This window comes from Canis lupus, chromosome 6, assembly GCF_003254725.2.
Source record: "Canis lupus dingo isolate Sandy chromosome 6, ASM325472v2, whole genome shotgun sequence".
Taxonomy (NCBI): Eukaryota; Metazoa; Chordata; class Mammalia; order Carnivora; family Canidae; genus Canis; species Canis lupus.
This window is the reverse complement of record NC_064248.1, coordinates 54334780-54354227: the sequence shown is the minus strand read 5'-3', so window position 1 is coordinate 54354227 and position 19448 is coordinate 54334780. Positions and strand designations below refer to the sequence as shown.

Sequence of the window (19448 nt, the reverse complement as noted above, 5' to 3'; positions counted from 1 at the left end):
GTTACAATCCCTTTCAAATAGATGTACAGAGAAAAAGCTAGAAGATCCTTGTTTTTTGTTTTTGTTTAGTTTTTTAAGATTTCATTTGTTTATTCATGAGAGACACACAGAGAGGAGCAGAGGCAGAGGCAGGGGGAGAAACAGGCTCCCCAAAGGGAACCTGATGTGGGACTCAATCCTAGGATTCTGGGATCACAACCTGAGCCGATGGCAGACAACCACTGAGCCACCAGGCATCCCAGATCCTTGTTCGTTGGCTCTTTACATTCAGATTACGACAAATTAGATCCACTCATCTTCATGATTCACAGATTCCATATCTGCAAAGATGTCTACTGGCTGGAATGTAACTGTTATCCCCAAGTCAATCCTCCCTGTCCTTCTGGGGTCATGAGAGACAGCAAAAAGTTGAAGTACTCAATGCACTCCTTTCTAGCTGAGGTCCAAGGAAGGCAGCTGAGTTCGAACAAAGGAGTGCTCTACCTTTTTGTTTCCATTCTTTCTACAAACAAACATCCTTTTTAATGGTCTATTTAGTGTCATGTTTTCCATATTTTAGTGACTTTTGTTGGTGATTTCATGGTGTAAAGTGGCTCCAAGCATGTGATGAAGTGCTGGCTAGTGCTCCTAAGCACAAAGCTGGAAGGGGCCTTAGGGGAGATTACACGTGTTATACAAGCTCTGCGTAGGCCTGAGTTACAGTGCTGCTGGCCATGAGTTCAATGTTGATGAATCAACAGTATATAATAAAGTGCCTTAAGCAGAAACATACATAAAACAAGGTTGTGTATTGATGGGTGGAGGCAACTGTTGTGACCAGAGGCTGGCAGGAATCTAACCTCGTATTTCCACTAGGAGCAATGGTTCAGTGTTTACTAATTCAATGTTCACAGAAACTTTATAGAACACAACTACCATAAATAATTAGAACCAACTATTTCCTCAAGCTTATGACTGCCCTTTTAAGGTATTTTAACTCTTGTGGTCTCTCTTTGTTGTCAATTTTTGTTCACCCTCACTTATTAAGAATCAGTTGTGTGGGCAACACCATGATAATTCCTTAGAGGGTCCAGAGGTGACTAAAGCTAATATCCTTGCCCTGCAGAAGCTTCTGGTCCAGCAGATGGGAGTAAATTTGGATTGACAGAACCTAACAGCTTGAGGTAGGAATACTAATAATATCTTTTCAGGTGTTTACCATCACAGAATCATAAATTGCAAGACTTTGAAAACAACGGTGAGCTCACTGCCTCCTCCTTCGGCATCTTTCTCACCTGGCTTCTGGGGCACCAAACCATCTCCCTGGTCTCGCCTTACCTGCACATTTCCCTTATTACTAAATGTCTGGCTGCCCCAGAACTCAGTGCTTGGGTCACATTCTTTTTTATCTACACTCACTTCCTTGGCCATAGTATCTGCCTTTCTGATTTTAAATATTAACTAGACCCTAATGGTACTCCCTGACCTCTAAGTTCACATATCCACCTGCCTGCCTGATTTCTCCATATGAAAGTCCAATGGGCATGTCAAAATTATCTCAAACTCCTGACACCAGCTTCTGATCTCACCCCACTCCAAACTTCTCAGTCTGTAGTTTTCCTCATGTCAGTAGATAGCTATTTCTTCTGTGGCAAATTTTATATTCCAAGAATCCCACAATAATATATCCACTCTCATGTGCTCTTGCACTCTCCCATGAAGAAATGGAGTTTATTTCCTTTTCTCCAACTCTTGGCAGAAATGACTGCCTTGATGAAAAACATGTATCAGAAGTGACACAAGACTTCCATGATGATGTCAAAAGTTTGATACACAAAATACCAACAGCATTTTTCACAGAACTAGAACACATAATCTTAAAATTTGTATGGAACACAAAATATCCCAAATAGACAAATCAATCTTGAAAAAGAACAAAACTGGAGGTATTACATTCCCAGATTTCAAGATATACGAAAAAGCTCCAATAATCAAAACAATATGGTAATGGTACAAAAATAGACACATAGACCAATAGAACAGAATAAAGAGGCCAGAGATAACCATAAAACTCTGTGGTCACTTAATCTTTGGCAAAGGAGGCAAGAATATGTAATAGAAAGACAGTCCCTTCAATAAACAGTATTGGAAAACTGCACAGCTACAGGCAGAACAGTGAAACTAGACCACTTTCTTACATCATACACAAAAGTAAATTTAAAATGGATGAAAGACCTAAGTGTGAGACCTGAAACCATAATAATCCTGGAATAGAGCAGAAGCAGTAATCTCTCTGGCCATAGCAACATTTTTCTAGATCTGCCTTCCAAGGGATACAAAAGCAAAAATAAACTATTGGGACTATATCAAAATAAAAAACTTCCACACAGCAAAGAAAATAATTAACAAAACTAGAAGACAACCTACTGAATGGGAGAACATATTTGCAAATGACATATCTAGTAAGGGGTTAGTATCCAAAATATGTAAAGAACTTACACAACTCAATGCCAAAAAAAAAAAATTAAAAAATGGGCAGAAGACATGAACAGACATTTCTGCAAAGAAGACAGCCAGATGGCCAACAGACACATGAAAAGATGCTCTACAGGACTTAGTATCAGCAAATGCAAAGCAAAGCCACAAAGAAATCACTTCATACCTGTCAGAATGGCTAAAATAAATAATACAAAAAAACAACAAGTGTTGGCAAGGATGTGGAGCAAAAGAAACCCCTGTGTACTGTTGGTGGTAATGTAAACTGGTGCAGCCACTGTGGAAGACAGTATGGAGGTTCTTCAAAAAATTAAAAATAGGAATTGCCATACGATCCAGTAATTCCACCACTGGGTATTTACCCAAAGAATATAAAATACTAATTCAAAAAGATACATGCAGCCCTATGTTTAATTGCAACATTATTTACAATAGCCAAATTACGGAAGCAGCCCAAATGTCTATCGTTAGATGAAGATGTGGTATATATATATATATGCAATGGAATATTATTCAACCGTAAAAAGAATAAAATTTTTCCATTTGCAACAACATGGATGGATCTGCAGGACATAATATTAACCAAAATAAGTCAGAGAAGGACAATGATTTGATTTCATTCCTACATAGAATTTAAGAAACAAAACAAAGAAAGAAAAAAAGAGATGAACCAAAAAAAACAGACTCTTAACTATAGAGAACAAACTGGTGGTTAGCAGAGGGGAGGTGGGTGGGGATGGGTGAAATAGGTGATGGGAATTAAGAGAGTACACTTATCACAATGAGCGCCGAGGAACATAGAATTGTTGAATCACTATATTGTACATCTGAAACTAATATAATAGTGTATGTTAATTATAACGGAATTAAAATTTTAAAAATGCTTTTGGGGAAAAATAACTTGGTACAGGTTCTACCTAGCTCTCTCTCTCTGAAGCCACTCACAACTGGAACCTTGGAACCCAGCCATCATGGTGTGAGGAAGCCAAGCAGCCATATGGAAAGGCCACATGTAGATGGCCCAACCTTAGCCAACAATCAGCATCAACTCACATAAGCAAGTGGGCAAACTCCCAGATGAAGCTAGCCCCCAACATTGGAGCTGCCTTGACTGACATTGAGCAGAAGCAAGCTGTTCCCTCAGAGCCCTGCCCAAACTGCAGATTTGTGAGCAATGTTGCTGTTGTTTACACCACTAAACATTTAGGTCCAATGGCTGTTTTTGCAGCCATAGCATTGTCAACACTGTTCAGGCCCAAACCATGGGGTCATCCTTGCCACCCCTCTTTCTCCCATATTCGTTCTTCCAATCTGTCAGGAAATGCTCACAAAACATATCAAAAATCTGAGCTCTTCTTGCACCTCCATTGCTCCTAATCTTTCCAGTAGCTTCCCACCTACCTTCCCTGCTTCCATCCTTACCCCTCTTTGATCTGATTCTCAACGCAGCAGCCAAAGTGATCTTATTAAAAATAAGTCAGATCATGTTAACTCTAATCAAAAGCTCAAACCACTTCCCATATCACTACACAATTTCCTCCCACCTCTCATGAGCTTTCTGTCCTCATTTCTTACTATCTTCAGTCTCCAGATCCACTGACCACTGCTCCTCTGTTCCCACCTGGGCCTTCAGACATGGTTCACTCCCTTACTTCCCTCAAGTCTTTACTCAATGTCACCTTTTGCATGGGGATGTCCCCAGCCATGGTATTCTCCTTCTCTGCTTCATCTTTCTTCCCAGCACTCCTTACCACTCACATCATTTTAATTATTTATCTGTTTTCTCACTTGTTACCCACCACACCACCAGCCTTATATACACAGAGACCACAGAACACGTAATAGAATGTTAGCTACATGATGACAGGGGTTTCTGTCTGTTTTACTCACTAATGAATCCCTAGCATCTTAAACAGTACCTGGTTGGCACGTTGAAGACCATTGATAAACATCTGTTGAATAAATGGATGAGATTAAATGTTCTGCAGGTTAGAGTCCTATCATCTAAATAGCCTTGGGGAAATCTGAACCCAATCTTCTGCTCTAGCTTTTATTCCAAGTAAAATACCTTTTAGCTATAATAATAGAATAACCAAATAAATCCATGAAGAAAATGTACTATCTTATTAAATAAGACATCTTTGGAAGTGTTTCCAAAGTTGATTATTTCAGAAGCACAATGAATGTATCAAGGACCTAAGTGTTTTCTATCTTTTCTCTTTACCATCTTTACGTAATGTATGTTTCTTATGTTGAAACTATAACCCCCAGTGCCATGGTACTTGGAAGTGAGACTTTTGGGAGGTTATTCGGATTAGATAAGGCGATGAGGGTGAGGCGCTCATGATGGGATTAATGCCATTATAAAAAGAGGAGGAGACGAGGGAATCTTTCTTTCTGTGTGCACCTATCAAGGAAAGACTACATGAAGATGACCAAAAAGATGGTCCTCACCAAGAACTTGATCATTCTAGCACCCTGATTTGGGACCTCCAGCCTCCAGAATGTGAGAAATAAACATATGTTGTGTGAACCACCCAGGCTATGGTATTTGTTACGGCGACTCCAGCAGACTTGGACAGTGTGGCAGATTATATTTCCCAAAGACGGCCACTCCTATATATTTCTTCTACAACACATGCTCTTCATACAATATGATTGACACTTCTCCTACCAAGAGGTGGGGTCTATGTTCTCTCCTCTCAAATCTAGGTAGGAGTTGTAGACTGTTGATCCCAATCGACAGAGTAAGGTGGAAGTAATGCTATGTGATGCCAGGTTACAAAAAAGGATATGGCTTCCACTTGGCTCTCTCTTTCAGGATGCTTACCTGGGAACCCTGACAACACATTGTGAGGAAGCCTGTGCCACATGGAGCAGCTGACATGGAGAGGAATCGAGCCCTCCCTCTAGCAGGTAGTACCGATTTGCCAGCCATGTGAGTGAGCCATCTTGGAAGTGGGTCCTCCAGCTGTAGTCAAACCTTCAAATAACTATACCTCCAGCCAACATGTTCTTATTACCTCATGAGAAACTCCTAATCCAGAACCTTTCCCAAATTCCAAGATCACAGAAACCATGGAAGACTTTTGTTATTTTAAGCCACTACGTTTTGGGGTAATTTATTAGGGAGTATTTATGTGAACCAGATTGATGCCATCTTGGACAAATCTGCCATGATAACCCCTCAATGACCTGAAGCCTTTTTAAGCACACACACCCTACCCCTACCCCCAGCCCTACCATCCTTCCTTTTTGTTTAACCACACCCTTAAGTACACTCTTGGAGCATAACATCCTTGATCTGTGCTGGAGATAGGACTATCATTCTCAAACATTCTCCTTCTGGGTGGTCTCCCAGCCTTTAGGGCAATGAAAACAGGTCAAAACAGATTTTATAGGAGGTGAGGTTGCAAAAATCTTCTCTTGCCACCAGCCAAGACCTGTAAGTCCCTTTAATAAACCATTTCTTGCCAGGCTGTACTTGTCAGCCTTATTCTTCAGTCTTATAACCCCCTCGGCCTTTGGAGGTCATTTTGTCTATACCTCCCTTTCATGAAGCAGTATTGGATAATTAATACACTGAACATATTAGCTTTTATCCTTCATAGTTAAGGCATGGCTGCTACAGCTTGTGACATCGCATCATCGTTTCAGAAAAGCATGATGATATTCTAGGAGCAGATTTCAATCAATCTTATAAACCTCCAGCAACTAGAATCTTTGGAATTCAATTCTGGGTGTAGGATTGCATCACTAAGAACTACAGGACTGCTTAGTTTTTTTATATTCTTTTCAAGCAAGGGCAGGGAGCTACTCTAAAGTCTACACATCTTTACCACTAGTAATCTTACTAATGAAACTGCATTGGTAGCATCCATTATGCATGCTAATTGAAAAGCCACCAACTGCATCAACAGAAACCTATCTCTTTTTTCTTTTCTTTTTTTTTTAACAGAAACTTATTTCTAACATTAATTATGACAACTGGTAAAGCCTCTGCTGTTGATCAGAGATAAAGATCATGGAAGCCTTTGCGGTAGCTGTTTCTGGAGTACAGGTTTCCACCCTAGGATGTAAATTCTCAATTAGGACAAACAACAGTATCTAGGCTATCACATAACTCTGAAATGCATACATGAGAACACACCACCTATGATGAAATATTTTAAGTATATTACAGACATTACAATCCTCAGAGTGGCTCTCTTGTCTCAAGCTCATTCCTACATCCCCTTTCACACATGCCCTTCAAGTCTTCCTATTAATTTCATTAGTTTCTGAGGAACCAAATCCACTCACACAGGGATGGATTTCTTTTCTGATGCTCCATTCAGGATGGGCTGCAGGTGCTCCGTTTTGGTTCTTTGATCATCTAAATGCATGCCCATTTCCCAAGGAAGGCAGTAATCCTCGTAGGCAGGTGAGTTCAAACCTGTGTTCAAGAGAGATGTACACGGTACCTCTTTCACTGCCTCATCGCTTGCACCTAGAGTCAAGATTCTTCATGGTTGCAGTAGGGGTTGGTCCCTTGGTGCCTACTGGATTAAGGACTGTGTTACTCCTTCATGGTTGTCTTCTGGTTTTCACAGGAGAACCACTGAAATGATACAGATACCATTAAATTCCTACAGCATACCTATGTTCTCCTCAGTCTCCATCTGAGGATGGACGGGAAATGACCTAGTCTCCTAGTGGCAGAGGTTAGCTAAGCTTTATCAAGCCGTGTGGTTGCCCTGACACTGACTAAGGAGAATGGAGAGGATAACCCAAAGGACAGCAGTGAATGTGAGGAGGAGACCTCGCGGAGCCTGGACTCCAGCCCTACTTCTGCCAACACAATGGTTTAGACCTGCTCCTCCACATTTTTTGCTCCTTCCATTTCCTCATCTCCAAAACATTAAGATCCTTCCTAGCTAGATTGGCCAGTTCTGGCTACATGGCTGTTACTTCTAGACAAACCCAGCAGTACTACCTGCTTAGCTGTTCCCATATTTCCCTCTTCCCTACTTTTCTCTCCATTTCTTCTCTTCCTTTATGCTCCTATCCCTTCTCTTCTGTTTCTCCTTCCCACCCTACCCACGTATATAGGGTACCTACTATGGCCTCAGAACATTCGCGGCCCTCAAGGAGTTCACCACTGAATAAAGGACATAATAATAATAATAATTACTATTATTTAAATGAGAATAAACACCAAAATGCTACTTGCTAATATTTACCATTCTCCGCCTATGTGCCACATAGCACGCTAAGAGTTTTTCATGCATCGGTTGATTTAATTCTGGCAGCATCTCTGGGTGGAAGGAAGTGTCCCAGTTTGTGTTTCAGAGAAGTCAAATGCTGCGCCTCAAATCTCACAGCTCCTACCTGACAGAGCTTCTTGGCCAAGCAAAAAAATCACTGTGCCTCGCTATAAGTGCTACCACAGAGATAGGACCCAAAACAGAAATGCTGACGAGGAAGAGAGGAAAAAGGATCTCTCTCCACATGAAGCTGGAAAGATCCTTTGAGAGGTAGCACTGAAGGATGAGAGGAGATTTACCTGATGGGGAAGAGTCTGTCGCCTGGTTAGATGACCTCATAACTTAGAAAATGATAAGGAATTTAGAAAGTTGGTGTCTTCTAAAAATATCAGAATAACAGAAATTACTTGGGTTTTCATGAGGCTATATATTAATGCAGATGCTGTATCTTTTTTATTATTATTATTTTGTAAAAAAAAAAAAAAAAAACCCACTTCATGATTTTAGTTCTTGCTACATTTCCTCCCTTATGCTAATACTGAAAGGACGTGAGCCTTCTCTCTCAGCCTCCTCCCTGCCCTTCCCCCAGCTTCCAGGCCTGCTAATACTGAAAGGACGTGAGCCTTCTCTCTCAGCCTCCTCCCTGCCCTTCCCCCAGCTTCCAGGCCATACGTTTGTTAATCATGTGGTTACTTTTCCAGAGCCCAGTGCTTGAGCACACTTTATCTTAGGAAATGTTCTAGAATAGGCTGGGGGAAACCCCACTTTCTAGGAACATTGGCAATTACGTGAAGACCTTAGGTGACTGATTCTTTATTTTAGGTTCTGGCTTTGACTTATACCCAATCACATATTTCCAAGTCAGGAAGTGTGGAAATGTGAGGTTTTAGCTGCTCAGCGCTCACACGCTCCTCTGAGATGACAGGAATCAGGTTTCCTTGAGGAATCACTTCTCCTCCAGTCTCAGTTCAAGGCCTTGAAAGTAGTTACCTCCCCCAGGCCTGGCCAATCAAGGTCACAGTCCTACCACATGGCCATGCTGGGCTAATGAGCAACAGCTTTGGAACTTTCATGGTCTTCTTGGGAAAAAGGAAACATCTTCCCGTGCTGGTAACAAAGCTGGTGGCATATGAACCTGGCACTCCAGCTGCTCTTCTTTGCCACCACTTGAGACGAGCCTACCTAAAAATGAAGCTAACATAGTGTTTCTGCTCAGGCTGGGTATGCTCTTCATGGCTTTCTTCAGATCCACCCATAAGGTTCCTAGTGTCACTCCAGATGTGGGGACACAGTGACTGTTGATACTGCCTCTATTCAAAGGGTCAGTGCTGTCCCTCACCCTAGCTGAATTCCCCACATCCTGGCTGAGACCCATAACCTCTCCAGTTACTTAAAAATCTCTCTCTTGGAGATCCCTGGGTGGCGCAGTGGTTTGGCGCCTGCCTTTGGCCCAGGGCGCGATCCTGGAGACCCGGGATCGAATCTCACATTGGGCTCCCAGTGCATGGAGCCTGCTTCTCCCTCTGCCTGTGTCTCTGCCTCTCTCTCTCTCTCTCTCTCTCTCTGTGACTATCATAAATAAATAAAGAAAAAAATATTAAAAAAAAAAATCTCTCTCTTGCTTAGTATGTTCCAAACACTGTCCTTGTCCCTGGCCAAGACCTGCCAGCCCCTTCTTCATGTCACAGATAGTACATCCTAGCAGTCAGCCTGGAGCTCTCTCAAAGCCATTACGGGCTCCTCCATCAGCAGGGTGACACCATTTTATGGCCAGAGAGACTTTGACTCTCCACTTTCCCCTGAGGCCCCAGAGTCTTCCTGATGAAGAACAAGGTGCCAAACAGAGAAAAGCAATCATCTAAAGACACAACAAAATGTTTCTGGAATATGTGTGTTTAAGTTTATTGGGAGGAGAAAATTGTACTTGTTTTATTTGGCAATCATAAACCTGTCTTAGATGTGCGTAGAGGATAACAAAATTCCTTCTCCATAACTTTTATTCCCACAGAGAGTGACTTCTCAAAGGCCACTAGACTGAGTTCAGGGACTAGAGATTGGTAAATAGCAACCGGCTGTCCTCCCTGGACCAAGCGCAGCTGTGGTCCAAACCCTAGTGCCAGGAACTTGAAACCATGTGCCAGGCCGTCACACCAGAGTCTGGGCCATCCTCATCGCTGTGGCCACTGGTGCCAAATGCTGAGAGGGCAGGTGGAGGTGGCTGGGCTTCCTCTCATTTTTAATTCTCCCATGGGGATAGAATACGGAGATGGGGACAGAGGAAAAGAAACATGAACAAGTGTTCTTGTTCAGCCCAGACTCTGGTTAGGAGACAGCAGCTCAATGCCCTTCATCCCCAGGAGACCTCCTGCTGTGTCTTCAGACATTTCTGGATTGGAAGGCTTACAGTCAGCCAACATGATTCCAGGCTCTTCCTCATTCTAGCTGTGTGACTTTGGATAAATGACTTTTCTCATTCATAAAATTAGGAATAATATAAATGCTACTACCACTTTGGGCTGACGATGAGCTACCATCTGTACGACATATCAGGGCACCATATCTGGCACGTAGACAGCAGGCCACAGTGGGAGTTAGCCTTCCAGAGGATATTACTTGGGGTTTACTTCTGTGAAACTGCAAAGCCTATACTTTCTTCCCCATGTTGAAGAAACTGCTTTTCCATTTAGGCCCAAAAGATCCAGAGACTTGATAATTTACAGGTTCAGCACAATGGTCAATAAGAGAATTCCAGCCTCTGCGTGAAGTGCCCTGCTCAACCCCGAAAACAAGCTTGCTTTGTTCTTTCCGTTCAAGGGTGAATGACATCACTGCTCCATTTTTTTGAAAACCAAATGCCGAAGTCATAGAGGCAGCTTTGCAGTTTCCCCACACATTTCTAATAGATTTCCCACAAGCTGGTATTGCAACCCCAAGCAAATCAAAAATTATGCAACACTTTTCTTAAATATCATCTACATAAAGAACATCAAGTTCTGGTTACAAAGCCATGAAGAGTTGGGAGAGGGAATTTCATAAAATACCCAGGGCTGGATATAAGGATGGAGGCGGTGTAGGTGGTAGATAGAGAACTGAGCAGGCAGGCAGACAAGCTCGGGTCCTGGACCCGGCCCCTCCACTTACTAACTGCGCGGTCTCAGGCACAGCCGTCAACGTGTCCGGGCACATGTGCTCAAGTGTGCAATGCAGGGGGTGGGCTAAATCGTCCAGAAGGTACTTCGGGTCTGAGGTTCCAGTTCTGGAGGAGAAAGGGGACATGGAGAGATGTGAGATGCATAACAGAGCAGTACTGCATCCCACATCCAGAGAAGGCCAGGGGAGAGCGAAGGGGTCATGGCTTGAGTAGGGAGGACAAATGCCCGCTTTTCCCAATTGGGTTTAAGTGTTTCACATCCTTGACCTGTCCGTTTGCCTCAGCTGATTGGAAGGATCTAGGAATAAGAATATTATGAGTCCTCTGAGTTTGTCAGGACAGAACCCTGAGCGGCTGATGAGGAACCACTGCTCTGGAATGCGGGACTTCCCAGGAGCCTTAATAAGAACCTGGGCTGCTGATCACTTTATGATGACAAAGGTGTTACAAAATGCTGAGCACACCTGGGTCAGAAAGGAAGCTTAGTTTCTACGTGGGAGCAAAAGGATCTCACAGATCTCACAGAAAGCCAGGCCTTTCACCTGTGGATAAAAACTTGCACTCCCATCCCCACCCTCACCCTGCCATGTCACTTCACAAGGAGAATCAGTGTCAATATAAACAGACAGCTTTGAGGGAAAACAAGGCGGCTTGCTGTGCTGAGGAACAGGCTGAACTGAGGGTGTGCCTCTCTTGGGCCCGCTGCCCAGCGGTCCACCCTAAAGATAAGCCAGCCCCGACTGGCTAAGGCCTGGCTCCCCCACAAGCCAGCTGGGGGGCAAGTGTGCGTCCACTGTTCCAGCCCCCTGTTTCCACAGAGGCTTCTGACATCTGGGAGGCCAGCCAAATTGCCCATCTGGCCCACCCACCTCTCCCAGGCCCGAGGCCCTTCACATCAGTTCCCACCTCTGTTGGAAGAGCTTAGGCAAGAGGTCTCCCATTTCCCAAACCTGGAAAGACCTTGAAATGAATCATAAATATGGAAATACAGCAGTCTCTTGGGATCTCTGTTATAGGAAAGGGCTGGAAACAAGATATCTCATCTCCCCATTGGTGTCAGTGGCCCGGGAGTGTGGTTTTTCAGAAACATACATGGAAACCATTCCCATAGACACTGCAAGGGGAGAAAACCCATTATCGCCCAAAACAAACACCACCAAACACTGCTACCATGAGTAGGAACAAACAATAACCAGTAAGCCATCATGAACCCTGAGGAAACATGCAGGGATGGGTTCCAGACTTGCCAGGAATTCCCACACCTTCATGCCTTTCAACATCCTGTCCTCTCCACCTGGAACACCTTTTACCACCTAATTTGCTCTTGTCTTCAAGACTCCCTGGAAATCCAAGGGCTGCTCTCCGAGTGCCTGGCCTGCCTCCCACAGCACACCTACAGCATGTCCTAGTTACCAGTGTGTGCCAATGTCTTCATTCAGAGCAGCTTCTGTGTGGGCCCCACCTGCCCAGCTCAGTGTGTGACAAAGAAAGAGCTCAACCAAAGACCTTAGATGGATGAGTAGTGACCAGATGATGGCCTTCAAAGGGCTTCCACTCCAGGAGTTCCTTGAGATGTTTTATCTCATTTTCCTTCATAACATGGTAGTACTTTTGTTTGGGGTATAAATTTATAATTTGTTTGGGTCTTGTCCATGGTAACATCTTCCTTCCAATTAATTCATGGATGGGGAAGGAGAACAAGTTTGCCCTGGCAGCCAAATACATAGCAGCCTGGAATCTCTCCTGGGACAGCAGCATTGTCCAAGCAATGGCACTTTCCAACCCAGAGAGAGGTAGCCCATTCTTGAGAAAGTAGACATTGTTATTTCCATGTAACTGATTAGCAACTGAGGCAGAAAAGTCTCATGGCCAAGAGCCATGACTGTGCAGAATTGCTACAACAAAGCCAGCTGTCCATTCATTAATTCACCATTTATGTGGCAAGGACCTCCCCGGTGCCAGGCGCCTTGCTAAGCACCCAAGGTGGTGAATACAACAGCCATGGTCTCCGTCATCACCACGTGGGTGCGGGAGCACTGAGGTCAAACAAATAAACATATAATTGGATGCTGCAATTCATATCATGAAGGAAACGTACGGGATGCCAAGAGAGATTCTATGGGAGGGCGGGAGCAGGTGCTGATTGTCTGGCATTTGTTTATTAAGCACTTAGTGTGTGTCAGGGGCTCTGTGACGCTCAGACGGGGCTCATTTGAGCATGACCCTCGAGGATGCACCCAGGGCAGACACTCAAGGTTTATATATATATATATATATATATATATATATATATATATATATATAAATTTTTATTTATTTATGATAGTCACAGAGAGAGAGAGAGAGGCAGAGACACAGGCAGAGGGAGAAGCAGGCTCCATGCACCAGGAGCCCGATGTGGGATTCGATCCCGGGTCTCCATCGCACCCTGGGCCAAAGGCAGGCGCCAAACCGCTGCACCACCCAGGGATCCCTCAAGGTTCTCCCCTTGGGAGGTCCTCAGGGTTTTCTGCAGCCCCCATCTCCTCATCTGTCAGAGCAGAGATAAGAGCAACTTCTCCACTTGTACATCTGGACAGGGAAGATCGATGCTGGAGCACTTTGTCTTTCAAAAATACTGGGTAAAATTAGTGTGGACTAAAAACTTGTATAGAAATAAGCCATTATGTCCTTGAGTTCAGATCTATATGTAATACACAGATCTCATTTCTTCAACCAGCCCAACTCTAAATTTTTATATGTAAAGTGTTTTTTGCCATATTTTGTTTAAAAGACCATAGCCCTGGGAGAGGCAAAACCATGGGACTGAGATACATGGTCTCCTCAGGAACCTGCTGGGGAAGGTTGCTTTTCCTCCACTCCCCATTCCTTCTCCGAGGCCTGAGACCAGCCAGGGAGCCTTTGGCCTCGTGTTTGCGTGAGTGATTCCTCCACCACAGTCTGGCTCCCAAGGAGACAGCGTGAGACCCCAAAGAGAATGAGATAGAAACCGGGTCCTCCAGGTGTGAGGGAGAGGCAGCCCTTCCGCCCCCTTGGGGCCCTGTCTGCAGGCCCCTCCACCTGCAGGCTGGGCTTGAGGCCTCACCGCCAGGTGAGGCAGGGAGGCAGGGAGAAGCTGCCCAGCCCCTGGGCCCGGGGGATTAAAATGTGGCCTTGAATGACTTCTTGCTGGAAAGCAGAGCCTGGAGGCTCAGTGCGAGGTGCCAGGGCAGGCTGGAGTGGGGCTGCTGCTCTGGAGAGGCCTGGGGCCATGAAGCAGAGTCTGCCTTTGGCCCACATTGCCTCCCTCCCACCTGGGCCACCGGGGATTGGGCCTCTGCCCCGCTGCCCTCACACCCCCGGGGCAGAACGAGGAGATGCAGCCAGTGCCCTGTGGGCCCAGTGCAAGAGGCTGGGAGGATTTCCTCGGGAGGAGAAGCTGCAGGGAGTCTCAGAGCAGGAGGCCTGCGAGGTTCACCCCTCTCTCCTCATGGGGGTGGTGGCGGTGCCCCTGCGGGGAGGCTCACGGGGCCCTTTCGCACCTGCAGCTGCATTTGAGATTCCAAAGGAAGGCGTGCACAGAGCCCTGGTACTCCTTTTTTCCCCCTGCTCACCACAGGTGTAGCTTCCATCTGCCACCTTACAACGCTACTCCAGTAGCACCCACTATTCCCCATGCTGCGCCTTTCACCGGGAGTCCTGGGCTACTTTGGTTTGTAAACACGGGCTTTGTATATGGTAAACAGATTGAATTAAAGAACAACTATTTACACAGATTCTGAAAGTTAATACTTCTTTTAATTTCATTATTTAAAAAAATGTTTCTTATCAAGAGCAACATCTTTGAGGCTTCTCAAGAACTCTCATTTATTATCAACAAACTTCGGAGTCCCATGAGAACATTTCCTTTTCATTTGTAAATATATCATCTTTGGAATCCGTCTGTGATTTATTTGGTTGTTATGACTCATAAGTTAGAAGAGATTACCTAAAACTTACTCAATCATAGAGTTTTACATTTGGAAGGGGTTATTCAGGCCAGCATCCCTCCCCAGGCAGGAATTCCTCCTATAACCTTGGTCAGTGCTCTGCTTGAATACCTCCTACACTGAAAAGCTCACTACCTCCCATGAAAGCCTAGTTTGTTTTTGAAAGCTGCTCATCTTTAAGTTATATCCATCACAGAGGAAAGTTTTGTGTTACCCACATGTGCACTTCCAACCCCCACACAGAACTCAGCACATCAAAAATGTTCAATGAATGCTTATTGCATGAGCAAGGAGAAGTCTGAATTCATTCACTGAATTCATATTCATTGAAGATGTGTTATATGGCAGGTGTCACAGCAGCGGACAAGAAAGACATGGTTCCCGGCCCAGGAGGTGTTCTCATTCCAGTTGGAATGAAGTGTCCCTCCGTATTTCCCTCTCCTACTTAAATCTCAGCATAAGGAAGGCAGCAGGGAGCAGTACCACTAGGATAGATTGAGGAACAGTAGGGGTTTCTTGAATAATCCTAGAAATTACTCCGGAACCCTCGAGGAGGACAAGATTTCCTGTCAGGCTAGGCTGGTGGGCATTCTAAGTCAGTGTTGTTTGAACTTTTGAGAAATGTAAACTTATTTTATCCCTAAAGCAGATGATGCAGGATATTCAGTATAGATATAAGGTGGAGAGGCTTCAGCACATACTTAACACTTTCCCACTCATTGACGTGTATATGTGTGTGTATATATACATATGTATATATGTGCACATTTATTTTATTCAAACATAAACACACACTCACATAAAAATGAAAGAATATTCACCAAATTTTAAAAAAACAATTACCTCTCGGGACGCCTGGGTGGCTCAGTGGTTGAGCATCTGCCTTTGGCCCAGGGCATGATTCCAGAATCCCAGGATCGAGTCCCACGTTGGGCTCCCTACGTGGAGCCTGCTTCTCCCTCTGCCTGTGTGTCTCTGCCTCTCTCTCTCTCTGTGTCTCTCAAGAGTAAATAAATAAAATCTTTAAAAAAAATTACCTCTAGGCAGTAGGATTATAAACTTATTTTTTTTTGTTTTCTGTATTTGATACATTTTCTACAATAAACAAGCATTGCTTATGCAAAACAAATGACAAACAAAACCTAGCAGGTCCCATGAACTGGTGGTGCTGGTGGTGCCTTGGCGCTGCCTCCTCGCTGGTGCCTCCCTGCGTCCTGCCTCTGCCTCTCCGTACCTTCTTGGCCAGGTGTCCCAGCTCAAACATCATCTCCCCTAAAAGTTTTCTTGATGCCCCCAGCCCCAGGGGCCATGCACCCTCCTTTCTTTGTGTGTCTACCTAACTTGGTACGGACATTTATGATGACACCTATGACTCTGCATTGGGTCCTCCCCTGATTGTGAGCACTGGGTGACCTTGCTCTGTGCTGCTTGGTTCTGGACTCCAGGCCCCATCCTGGAGGTGCCTCACCCTCCACCAGCCTCCCAAGATGTGTGATGATGCTCATGCCTCACCTAGTTCACTGCTGCAGTTTGTTCCTGGCTTATATTATTTGTTTGTTTGTTTTAAGATTTTATTTATTTATTAGAGAGAGAAAGAGAGCATAAGCAGGGACAGGAAGGAAGTGGTAAGGTAGAAAGGGTTAGGGAGGAGGGAGGGGAGGGGGAGAGGGACAAGCAGACTTCCTGCTGAATGTGAAACCCCACATGCGACTTGATCCCAGGACCGTGAGATCATGACCTGAGCCAAAGTCAGATGCTCAAATGACTGTGCCACCCAAGTGCCCCTTGTTCCTGGTTTCTACTCTCTAGTTCAGGTCACATTGGCCCCTCTTCAATGGCTCCCTACTGTCTACCAAAAAAATGCAGCGCCTTAGGGAATCCAAGAGCCTCTACAATATGGCACCAACTCACCTTTCCAGCCCTATTTTTCTCCTTTGTATCCCCTCCCAGGACCACCCATCCTGCATCCAACAGGCCATGCTTTCCCAGCTGTGATCCTGCTGTTGTTTTAAACTGAAATTCTCTTCTCCATCTCTACCTTAGGAATTCCTAAAAATTTATCAAAAATTGGCATGCCTGGGTGGCTCAATCAGTTAAGGAACTGACTCTTGATTTCAGCTCAGGTCATGATCTTAGAGTCGTGAGATCGAGCACCACTTGGGGCTCCTCACTGAGCATGGAACCTGCTTAAGATTCTAAGATTCTCTCTCCTTTTCCCATAGCCCCTCCCCTCCACTTACATTCTCTCTAAGTAAAATGAAAACAAAAACAAAAATCAAAACAAAAAATTCACCAAAAATTAGGATAACACCAACAGCTACCCTTGAACTGTGATGGGGATGATACCAGGTGTGCGGAGCTCTTGGCACTGTGCTTTGCAACTGCTAAGTATATAATGAATAATAGCTGCTGTCATTATCATCATCACCAATGTGTGTCAAGCATCACCTTGCACTCTAAGGATAAGGAGTTAAAAAAAATTTTTTTAAAGGTTCTTGCACCCAGGCAGGTAAATAACTCACTATGCTACAATATGGTAAGTACTATGACAGAGGCAGAAACAAAAAGCTGTGGGAGCAAAGGGTAGGGGGAGAGACATGGCGAGAGAGGGTATTTTTACTGAGCCTTAATAGGCAAGTGGGAATCTCCCCAGGAGGAAAGGAAAGAATAAGGGAAGGAGCTCCAGGCAGAGGCAATGTCAAAACAGCCTCGGCCTTCCTCTTTTCTAGCACACTGCAGAGAATTGCCTCCCACTGTCCAGAGAGCACAGCTAGGGGGCTGAGCTGATGGGAAGGAGTCTATAGGAAGGAGAGTGAGGAGTGTGAGGAGACCTGGCCCTCTCTGCTGTCACCTACCAGGTGAGGGGACAGGAGGCCCAATTCCAGAGTTACTAAGGTCGCAGCTGAGGGAGACGAGGGGCCACCCCCAGAGGCCTGAGCCACCCTTCCAGCAGAGCCTAGGGGAAGCCATAGTCGGTGGCAACTGTGAGGAGACAGCCAAGGAGCTGAAGTGCAGCCAGCAGGCTGCTCGTGTGGCCTTCCCCGCAGCAATCACTGTTTACTTTGGATGCGGGCTGTCCACACAATCCACACACAAGATTTATCACCAGAAGCCAGTCACTCAGACTGGAACACTAACAAACTTCCCAAACACAAGCCTTTGCCCCCCAGGCGGGAAGTGGAGGACATGAAAGGAGGAATAGTGCTCATTCTGGGGACAATCTCCTCATGGATTTAGAGAAAGGAAGTTCTCAAGAAGTGTAAGGAGGTTATCTCCCTCTATATTCCACTTTGGTATCTCATCCCCACCACAGGGTAATATCCTAAACTTTTACACTATGCACATGCTCCCTGTATTTTCCTTCCCCTTATTTCAGTCAGGAAGCTGAGCCTTGTAATTTCTTGAGAAGGGATTTTAGCAAAACAGAAAGCTAATAGCAATGCTAGAGCGATAGAAGGTTCAATTCTTCTAGAGGTCAGGAGCAGGAAGAGTGTCCTTGAGGAGCAGTAAGACAGGAAATAGAGGTTCCTAAAAGTGGAAAGGAAATGACAAGACTCTGCAAAGGGATGGCTCAGTGGTTACAGACTCACCAAAAATTCCTGGAGCTCAGGCTCAGCCCTGTGGGACATACAGAGAAGAGGCCAACAAGAGTAACTAGAGGCCACCTAGAACTGGAGGGGCCTCCCTTGTGCCCCAATACCTAAAACCCTGGGACAAGCCTGAGTCTTTAAAATGACTAGGTTGAAAATTTTTGCTAGTTAAGTAAAACGGGGACTCAAAAGAATCTTGTTTGCCGGGAGAAACAGCCCTCCCACTGCCATCGGCAACTGCCCGAGGAAGCTGTGAAGCCTTCCCTGAGGGAGTTGCCCTCGATCCTCCTCAGGACCCACCTCCATCACCCCTCTTTGCTTCCAGGCCAATAACTAGACTAAGTCCCAGCAGACCCCAAAATGAGGAACAAAATGTGACCCATGAGGAGGCGTACTATACTGCAAAACAAGTACATGATTTTTCCAGTTTACGCAGACAGAAATCTGGGGAAATCGTATGGGAATGGATACTGAAGGTGTGAGGTAATGGCGGAAGGAATGTAAAGTTGGATCAGGCCAAATTGGTCGGTAGGGGCCTGCTAAGCAGAGATTCTGAATGTGATGCTATAGCTTGAGGGATTAGCAAGGGCTCCAACAGTTAGGTTGGTTGGCTGAAGCGTGGGCCAGAGTCGTCTCCTTGAAATGAAGTTGAAATAGCAGACTTGTCTTGGTGTACTGGAGAAGGGATCCAAAGTCTTAGGGCAATTAGCATGTTACAGCAGATTTGTCATGGAAGACCTGCTCACTCACCCTAGGAAGGTCCAGAGGACACACCTTCCACTGTGACTACGATGAATTACTTTCCGAGGGAGCCCTCGCATTCTGCAAGAACTCTGTGGTCACTCTTCTCTGAGGTCAGTAACCTCCATGGTAACTGTTATCACTGAACTGCAGTCCTTGGATGCAATGAGGATAATTCAATCCTGGGATAGCAGGGGCCAAGTGGTGACACTTAATTGCCAAAGACAAGGTGGATGTGGCTACCATACTGGACAGCAGTAATCCGAATGGTAGGACA

At 45.0% G+C, this 19448-nt stretch overlaps 1 long non-coding RNA gene across 5 annotated transcripts in view; it reads right to left on the bottom strand.

Annotated features, from left to right (window-relative positions):
* Positions 1-16677, bottom strand: part of LOC112640828 (uncharacterized) — a 58070-nt gene extending 41393 nt beyond the window's left edge. The window contains exons 1-4 of one of the 5 annotated variants that reach the window (XR_007411475.1): positions 16075-16677; positions 15684-15839; positions 10863-10977; positions 6778-7075 (exon numbers count right to left, since the gene is read on the bottom strand). This is a non-coding gene — a long non-coding RNA (uncharacterized LOC112640828). Of the gene's footprint in view, positions 1-6777; positions 7076-10862; positions 10978-15683 lie in introns of all 5 variants that reach the window. The other 4 variants (XR_007411476.1, XR_007411473.1, XR_007411474.1 and 1 more) reach the window with 4 other exon arrangements.
* Positions 16678-19448: the final 2771 nt, after the last annotated feature.